This window comes from Bos indicus x Bos taurus, chromosome X, assembly GCF_003369695.1.
Source record: "Bos indicus x Bos taurus breed Angus x Brahman F1 hybrid chromosome X, Bos_hybrid_MaternalHap_v2.0, whole genome shotgun sequence".
In the NCBI taxonomy this organism is placed as follows: Eukaryota; Metazoa; Chordata; class Mammalia; order Artiodactyla; family Bovidae; genus Bos; species Bos indicus x Bos taurus.
The window spans coordinates 7,031,175-7,040,752 of NC_040105.1; the positions used below are offsets into that span (position 1 = coordinate 7,031,175).

At 53.8% G+C, this 9,578-nt stretch overlaps 1 pseudogene; it reads right to left on the reverse strand.

Annotated features, from left to right (window-relative positions):
* Nucleotides 1-915: 915 nt before the first annotated feature.
* LOC113887533 lies at nt 916-9,360 on the reverse strand (annotated as a pseudogene).
* Between the last annotated feature and the right edge of the window lie 218 nt (nt 9,361-9,578).

Below are 9,578 nucleotides of genomic sequence, written 5' to 3' on the forward strand. Positions count from 1 at the left end.
TTAAAGAATTTCACATTAAAACATATTTTTCAATTTCAGCAGGATATTTCATATTCAGATATAAGATTTTTCATAATAAAAAAGTTTGTACCTTGCAGTGAATATTTCGTTTCACTGATTTAGACATAAATAAAATCACATTGTGTGTCTTTGCCTTGACCATCTTTGTGGCATCACTGTGCATTTAGAATCAACTGTTTGAATGTGTGGACTGTGAAGTTCTCGGGTCATATACTGTTGAAGCCTAGCTTGAAGGATTTTGAGCATTACCTTCCTAGCATGTGAAATGAGTGCAGTTGTGCAGTAGTTTGAACATTGCCTGGCATTGTCCTTCTTTGCGATTGAAATGAAAACTGACCTTTTCCAGTCCTGTGGCCACTGCCAAGTTTTCCAGACTGGCTGGCGTATTGAGTGCAGCACTTTAACAGTACCACCGTTTGGGATTTGAAAGCGTTCAGCTACAATTTAATCACCTCCACTAGCTTTGCTCCTACTGCTGCTTCCTAAGGCCCATGTGTCTGCACTACAGGATATCTGGCTCTAGGTGAGTGATCACACCATCGTGGTTATCCAGGTTATTAAGAATTTTTTAACAGTTCTTCTGTGTATTCTTGCTACCTCTTCTTAATCTCTTCTGCTTTAGTTAGGCCCATAACGTTTCTGTCTTTTATTGTGCCTGTCTTTGCATGAAGTGTTCCCCTGGCATTTCTCATTTTCTTGAAGAGATCTCTAGTCTTTCTCACTGTATTGTTTTCCTCTGTTTCTTTGCTTTTTTCAAATCCCTTGTGAGTATACACTGGAAGTGACAAATAGATTCAAGGGTTAGATCTGGCACACAGAGTACCAGAAGACCTATGGATGGAGGTTCCTAACATTGTACAGGAGGTGGTGATCAAAACCATCCACGAGAAAAAGAAATGCAAAAAGGCAAAGTGGGTGTCTGAGGAGGCCTCACAAATAGATGAGAAGAGAAGAGAAAGGCAAAGGAGACACACAAAGATATAGCCACCTGAAGGCAGAGTCCCAAAGACTAGCAAGGAGAGATAAGAAGGCCTTCTTAAGTGAGCCACCAGGGAAGCCCCTTATCTAATAAAAGGGATTTCTCAGTGGGATCTCTATGCGCTCAGTCCCCGCCTATGGACACTATGTCATAGTGCCTCCTCCCCTCCCCAGCTGGGGGTCACCGTCTGCTAGTCTCAGTGCCTGGGGAGAGGGGGCACCCCAGCCTCTCCCATGGGGAAGCCACAGACCCGAGAACCAGGTGTGTCTCCCTGAGGATGTGATTGTACAAATCATGCACTCACCTTTAATCATCACCTCACACCCTGCGGTCACCGAGAGACACACGGAGGGCCGAGGAGACCATGGACCCTGCCACCTGGCCCCACCTCGGCAGTCACCCACATTCAGTGGACGCGCGGACGGATGACAAGCCCCATAAGAGAGGGCTGAGAATAGCCTCCGCAATGCTCAGCTCCTCAACGTGCCCACCGGCAGCCCCGAGGCGGCTTCCGGTTCAGGCTGGTGACATCACAGTACGTGTCTGAGACGCAGCCTCCGTGATACCCAGCTCCACCTATGCGTCATCCCTCAGCCCCGAAGCAGCTTCCGGTTCAGCCCAGTGACGTCACAGGATGCGAACGAGGAGCGGCCTCCGCAACACCCAGCTCCTCAGTGCGCCGTGCCTCAGCCCCGAGGCGGCTTCTGGTTCAGGCCGGTAACGTCGCAGGACGTGACTGAGACGCAGCCTCCGTGATGCCCAGCTCCACACACGCGCCGTCCGTCAGCCCCGAAGCAGCTTCAAGTTCAACCCTATGACGTCACCAACAAACCTCTGGGCCCAGATGAAGTTGCCTGCGACGGTGTTGGTACGGCCGGTGGCCGACCCCAGGCACTGGCCCCACACCCATGCACAAAGGTAGGGGAGCCCCCACTGGGTCAGCTTCTCCAGGGACCAGGCCGGGTGGACGCGGACAAACTCCAGGTTCTCTGTGAGGTTGATGCTGGCCACCCACAGCCTGCCTGGGACAAGAGAGGGGCTGCTGTTCATGGTGCAGGCTGTGGGGTCAGCTGCCCGAGCATGCGGCCACTAACCCACGGAGTCATGTGGCCAACCAAACCGTGTGGTCACCGACTCACATGGTCCCCCACCCACGGGGTCACTACCCCATGCAGTGATCCCTCCACTGGCCACCAACCCCCGTGGGCACCCACCCATGGGGTTACTAACCTGTGAGGGCATGTGCTCACCTGTCCACATGATGACCGACTCACACCGTCACCCACCCATGGGGTCACCCACTCCCCGGGTCAGCAACTCACATGGTAACCCACCCTGCACTCAGCAACTCAAACTGGTCACCCACCCACACAGTCACCCACCCATGCGGTCTCCAACCAACACGGTCTCCCGCCCATGTGACCAGTAACCCATGGGGTCACCCACCCACGTAGTCACCCACCCATGCGACCCCTAACCCATGGGGTCACCCACCCATGCAGTCACCAAGCTGTGCCATCACTCACCCAGACTCTGGCCTCCGCAGAGGTCAGAGATTCAGATATCCAACAGAGACCAAAGTTCAGACAGCAGGGGCTCACAGAGGTGTTGATTCGTGAATTTCTCCTGTTACAGAGGGCAGGCGGGCTGGACAGTGACCCCAAAGATGTCCATGTCCTGGCCCCGTGTGGTGGACACAATAATGTCCACATGGATGTCCACATCCTGTCTACATTCTGACCCCCTGTGGTGGACACAGTAACGTCCCCAAGGATGTCCACGCCCTGGTCCCCATGTGCTGAACAGAATAACGTCCCCTAATACATCCTGTTCCATTTCTCCACTTGAACCCAAAGCCAGCCCCATGCGCTAGGACATGTGTGCGACCAGGTGTCCCGGTTTGAAGGCAGCACTCCCCTGGGTGGCTGCAGCTCTTCATGAGCTCCAGGTGGTGGACGAGGTCTCTGGGCTTCACCTGGTTCCCCCACCAGTAGGGGATACTGGGCCACAGTTCTGCATGTGGACTCATGGATGCCTCGTCCTTGTACGACAGGATGACCTGCTGGCCCTGGGACTACAGCTGGTGCAGAGTCAGCACCTCCTAGGGGGAGAATCATCTGGGTGCCCGTGAGACATGTGCACAGGGGTTATTGGGGTGCCATGTGACACAATGTGTCAGTAATCGGGGGTGTCCGAGAAGCTACAGCGATGTGTGGATATTAGGGTGTCTATGAGCAGTGATGGGCTGGTTTTTCGGTTCTCTGTGAGAAGAGACAGTCATGGGTGGGTTATTGGCATGTCTGAGGAGAGACACTAGTGGGTCGATTACTAGGGTGTCTGAGTGGAGATGGTGATGGGTGGGTTATTGGGGTGTCTTGAGCAGTGATTGGTAGATTTTGGGGGTGTTTGAGTGGAGACAGTGGTGGGTAGATTATTTGGGTGTCTTGAGCAGTGATGGGTCGATTATTGGGGTGCCTGAGTGGAAACAGAGGTGGATAGATTATTGGGGTTTTTGATAGAAAATGGCAGGTGGATTACTGGGGCATCGTGAGGCATGATTGATGGATTTTGGGGGTGTCTGAATAGAGACCAGGCAGGGTGGATTATTGGGGGTGCCTGTGACCAGTGATGGGCTGGTCATTGGGGTGTTTGAGTGGAGACAGTGGTGGGTGGATTACTGGGGTTGGTCAGGAATTCTGAGTGACTGACGCCAGAGGTCAGCCCTCTCATGCCTGGAGTGGACGTGTGTCCGTCCCATTAGAGGTCAGTGTCCTCTAATGGGAGTGGACCTGTGTTGTCCCCTTAGAGGTCAGCCTCTCCTGCCTGGAGTGACTGTGTGTCCATCTGAGTGGATGTGTGTCCATCTGAGTGGACCTGTGTTGTCCCCTTAGAAGTCAGTGTCTTCTAATGGGAGTGAACCTGTGTTGTCCCCTTAGAGGTCAGCCTCTCCTGCCTGGAGTGACCACATGTCCACCTGAGTGGACGTGTGCCCATCCCCTCAGAGGCCCTCCCCCTCCTGCCTGGACCAGACGTGGGTGTCCCTGGCTGGCGGACCCCCCCGTCCGTACCCCTGCCCCCACCCCCACCTCCGTGAGGGCCGTCATGTACACCATGTGGCCAGAGTGCAGGTTCCTCTTGGTGCCCTCTTCCATGTGCGCCATCTGCAGGTCCTCACGCCAGCATCCAGGTGCTTCACGATGCTCAGCACCTGCACACAGAGGTCGGTCATCTGTGCTGGGCACAGAGGGCAGCCCCCCACTCAGGGGCTGGGCAAGCACTGAGGATGCCCAACTGAGGGCCACGTCAGCCACTGTGAAATCAACCGTGTTGGTGCTGCTGGGGTTGAGGCACTGCTTCTGGGAACAGGGTCCCCAGGGTCACTGGTCATGTGGAGCACAGAGCCCAGGTCGAGATTGTGGTCTTGGGGGGGTGTTCCTGCAGAGTCCAGCCTCACGCTCCTTCAGGCAGTCCCTGGGTGGAAGCTCCCTGTGGGTTCAATGCTAAGGCTCCATGACACCCAAGCTGGACCCTTGGACATGAGGACACACTAGACCCACAGAGGTCTGTGCCCACCCCCACAAACAGCACTAGGAAAGGCAAGAAGGAATCAAGGGAAGAGAACGAAAGGACAAAACATCTGTCCACCACACAAATAAGACAGGAAAAAGCAAAAAATAACTTTAACGTACATTGAAAAGTGAAAGTTGCTCAGTTGTTTCCAACTCATTTTGATCTGGTGGACTGTAGCCCACCAGACCCCTCTGTCCATGGAATTATCCAGGCAAGATAACTGGAGTGTGTTGCCTTTCCCTTCTCCAGATCTTCCCAACCCAGGATCGAACCCATATCACCCTCATTGCAAGCAGATTCTTTACCAACTAGCCACCAGGGAAGCCCTAATATAAATTTGTAGCAGAAAATGTACTGTGTTCTCTACAAGGAATCATAATGGAAAAAGAAAAAAACATGAGGATAAAAAAATGGGGAAGAAAATAATAGATTCTCTCTATCCAAAATAAAAGAAAAAGCAAAAACTAATATTAACATAAACTAGTAGCAGAAAATGGTACTGTGTTTTCTACACAGAGTCACAATGGAAAAAGAAAAAGATATAACGATAAAAAATGGGAAAGGGTGTCACACCCCCACCAATCCAAGTTAAAATAAAAAACAAAGACTCATATGAACATTGTCAGCTATTGTCAGGCACTTGCTATCCACCTCTACAAGGATTAAATGAAGTGCTACTGCAGCCGCTGATCTTAAACACCCCCTGAAAGACCGCCATCTGTGCCCCCCACCCTGCACACACCCAGGTCTCTTTGGGAGCCATACCACTTGAGACCATGGCACCGAGGTCCCCCAGTATGGAGGGGACCCTGCCTTGGAGGGACACAGAAGAGAGGGACCCAGCACCAAGGGACCCTCCGAGCAGAGGGACCCCAGTCCTGCAGGACTCCCGGGCTCTGGTGGACCCCCTGCTGCTCGCTCCCTCCTCTGGGTGTGAGCTCTTAAGGCCAGGCTTAGGCACCTGATGCAAGCAAGAATGTAGTTGTTCCCATTCCAGCCCTGGCTCTCTGCCAATCAGATCCCCTGAGGAGGATTCCAGCAACCAGGGACCTCCCAGGAGGAAGCAATCACACAGGTAAGAGCTGTGCTTGACAGCCTCTTGTCCTCTTGGGAGGACCAGCCCAGGAGCAGAAAAACCGGGAATATGAGTGCCCCTCAAGTGCGGGTACAGGAAGGCAGGGGCCATCTGTCCCGCCCAGGTGGGCCCCTGCTCCTGCGGGCACCTGAGCCCAGATGGGTTTTCTACCCCATCCTGCATCCACCCCCTGGGTAATGTGTGTGCCAGTGACAGGACCACTGTCAATTGGGTGCCCCCTCCCCACAGACAGGGCCCCCACCATTGACTCCTCTCCATCCTCCACAATGACTGCGTCCCACCATGGCTTCTCTGCACCCCATAAAACCCCCGATCCACCCTGGAGAAGCACTACAGGGGAGGGGTGTGAGTGCGTGCGTGTGTTCTCAGTCACTTCAGTCGTCTCGACTCTCTGTGACCCCATGGACTCTAGCCTTCCAGGCTCCTCTGTCCGTGGGACTTCCCATGTGAGAATACTACAGTGGGGTGCCATTTTCTCCTCCATGGGATATTCCCGATCCAGGGATCAAACCCGGGTCCCATGCATTGCAGGCTGATTCTTTCCCGTCTGCACCACCAAGAAAGTCTCCCTGGAGGGGGTGCTGGGGTACAAATGTAAACCCACCTCAGAGGACATGGGAACTCAGCTGTTGCTTATCTGGGACCAGGAAGGAGCTCTAGTGTCAGCTCAGCTGCACAAAAGGTGGGACCCAGCCTCCTCCTTCCCCTCCCAGACGGTGATGCTGTTAGTCCATGGGTCCCCGTTCTAGCTTCAGGCTGGTTCCACAGTAAAGCTGTGTCCTTTCCTACCTTTCTGGGAGGCTCTCTGGGTGGGGAAGATCTCCTGGAGGAGGGCATGGCAACCCACTCCAGTATTCTTGCCTGCACAATCCCATGGACAGAGGAGCCTGGCTGACCACAGTCCATGGGGTCGCAATGAGTCAGACATGACTGAGCGACTAAACAGCAATTCTGCTTTACAGCAGGTTTGTTCTCAATCCCGTTTCCCCAAGAGGGATAAGGACACCGCCCCCTGTGGGTGACACTAGCGGCTGGAGCTGGGTCCAGGGCCCGGGTGTGCCCGCAGACCCTCACCTGGGTGGTGGACCTCTTGAGCACCACGGGCAGCATGACACATGGCAGCACTTTGCCCAGAGTCTGCAGCAGCCTCGACTCCTTGTGAGAGATGGGTGACTTCTTGTTCAGGCAGTAGGTCATAGTGCTGTGGCTCCCTGCAGGCAAACCAGGCGGGGCACACGTCACCCCCTGAGCCTGTCCTCTGTGCCCCCAAGCTGCACTAAGGATGCACAGCTAAAGCACCGCGGGGTATGGCGGAGTCCCGAAAGTCATATCCACTGAGTCCTGGGGACTGAATCTTGTCTCGAAATGGGGTCTCTGCAGAAGTGAGAAAGTGAAAGTCAATTTATTTAAGGAATCCCATTTTGGGACAGGAAAGGCTTCAGATGGCTTTTGATTTTATGGTTTGTTGTTTCCCAGGTGGTGCTCGTGGCAAAGAGCCCGCTTGCCAAAGCAGGAGGTGTAAAAGATGCAGGGGTGATCCCTGGGTTGGGAAGATCCCCTGGGAAGGGAATGAGAACCTACTCATTATTCTTGCCTGGAGAATCCCATGGACAGAGGGGCCTGGCGGGTACAGTCCATGGGGCTGCAAAGAGTCAGACAACTGAGCACAGACAGACCCTCTCTAGTTACAAGTACTTTGAAGTTATTCATAGTATTTTCAGGCTCTTTATGACGCCAATGTTGTGGTCACTGATGTGTGGTTTCACTTATTCTTTTCCCTTTTAAATCTGTGTGATCTGTTTCAGAGACAGTGTGGAGAGGTTCACACTTTAGCAGTCACCTGGGGACAATCCAGAAATCTTCCCTTCTGTCTCTAACATAGGTTTGGACTAGCTTTATTTCATTCTCTTTTTTCTTTTCTTATTTATTCTCAGGGTCAAGGGATGGGAAGGAGGATTTACAAGTTCATAATATAATTTGATTTGATGATGTTATGGAAGAGTAGATGGATGGGTGGATAGATAAGTGGATGGATGGATGAATGGATGGTGAGTGGGTGGATGGATCAATCAGTGGATGGGTGGATGATGGATTGGTCGGTGGATGGATGGATGGATGGATGACGGATGGGTGGATTTATGGATGGATGTGGGTTGGTTGGATGGATGAGTGGATGGATAGGTGAGTGGGTGGATGGACAGATAGGTGAGTGGATGGGTGGGTGTGTGTGTGGATGGATGGATGGATGGGTGGGTTAGCAGCATGTGGTCCATGCACACAGTGGTGTATGAGTCACCATGAAAAGGAATGAAGTTCTGACACAGGCTACATCGTGGATGGACCTTGAACACACGATGGTCAATGAGGGAAGCAGACACAGAAGGACACATTTTACGTGTCCATTTATAAGAGATGTCCAGAACAGGCAAATTTACAAAGACAGAAGCAGATGAGTGGTGCCCGGGCTTGGGGGAGAGGCATCATGAGTTATTCTGTAAGGGGTACAGGAAGGAGAACGGCCAGGGGCCCCTCTGTGGTCCTGAAGACTCGGAAGCCTCCTCCTTGTGGGGCCCCCACAGCTTTCCCCACGGGAAGCACCCGGAAGGGCCGAGAGACTGGGTCCACAGTTCCCTGTCTGCTCCACACTCTCAAGGGCAGAGCCGTGTGGGGGCCCCTCCTCCCAGGCAGGGTGGGGTGGCCGGCATAGAACCCCACAGCTGTGGAGAGGGTGAGAAAGAGTCTAAAGCTGCCTTCCATAGAAAACAACACTTCCTGTTTGTCCAACTGTCCATGTGCGCTCCCAGCGGGCAGTGCCCAGGGTCACAGAGCCAGGGCAGGGCCCAGTGTCTGCACGGCCAGAGGAGTGCCAGTGGAGAGTGGGGTGCGTCTGCACCTTGAGGAGGTGAGCAGGGTGCTGTCTGGCAGGGACTCTCCCCTCCCAGGCCACGGTGTCTGGTGGCCACCCCTCAGATGGTCTGAGCACAGCAGTGTCACCCTGGAAGTGCCCGCCTGCCTGGTCACCACTGGCCATCCCCAAATCCAGATGCCTCCCCATAGCTGAGCTTTGCAGCACTTTTTGCAAGCAAACTGGCTGGAGTCAGAGGTTCCTCATTTTAATTAGATAGTTCTGGTATCACTTATCGAGTTGTTTTGGGGGCGGGTGGACCCCTTAAACTTTGGGCCCTCCAGGCTCAAGTGCAGAAGGTGCTGCACAAGCTCTGGTGAAAAACGTGGGTGGAAAGGTGAGGGGTCCCCAGGAGTAGGACAGAGTGGCTGAGAAGACACAACCCCGCCCCCCAGGGAGGCCGGCATGTGTCCTGAAGGTAGGCTCTTGGGGGTTCATGTACCTTCCGGGTTGAATGGGATAAAGTGGACAGACAAGGGAAGGTGCTGGTTTGTGTATGTGTGTGTGTGCAGTATGTGTGCATGTGTGTTTGGTGTGTGTGTGTGCATGCGTGTGTGTGTTCAGTGTGCCTGTGTGTGCCTGCATGTGTGCATGTTTGGCTCTGAGGCTTCCCACACTTGGACCCGTCTCGCAGCCGCATCCCCGCTGAGCCAAGCCTGCGGGGCCTCACCTGGGATGGAGAGGTGGTGCGAGGGCATGTCCCAGAGCTGAGAACTCAGCACCAACATCCAGTTGGCGTTCACCTTGGTGGCACAGGAAGGATCCGGGCAAGCTCACCTGCCAGCCCATCGGAGGCCCAGCCTGGGCAATCTGGGGGAGGAAATGGAGTGTTGCATAATGAAAACAGGACATACAGAAGAGCCGGTGCTGGCGGCGTGGAGGCGTGGCTCTAAGAAACTGGTACCTGTGGCCTTCTCTCCAAGAGAAAGGAGGATGGGGTGGTGGAGAGGGGAGAAGTGCTCTAGAGACAGAGAAACTGAGACACAGAAAGAAATGGACAGAGACAT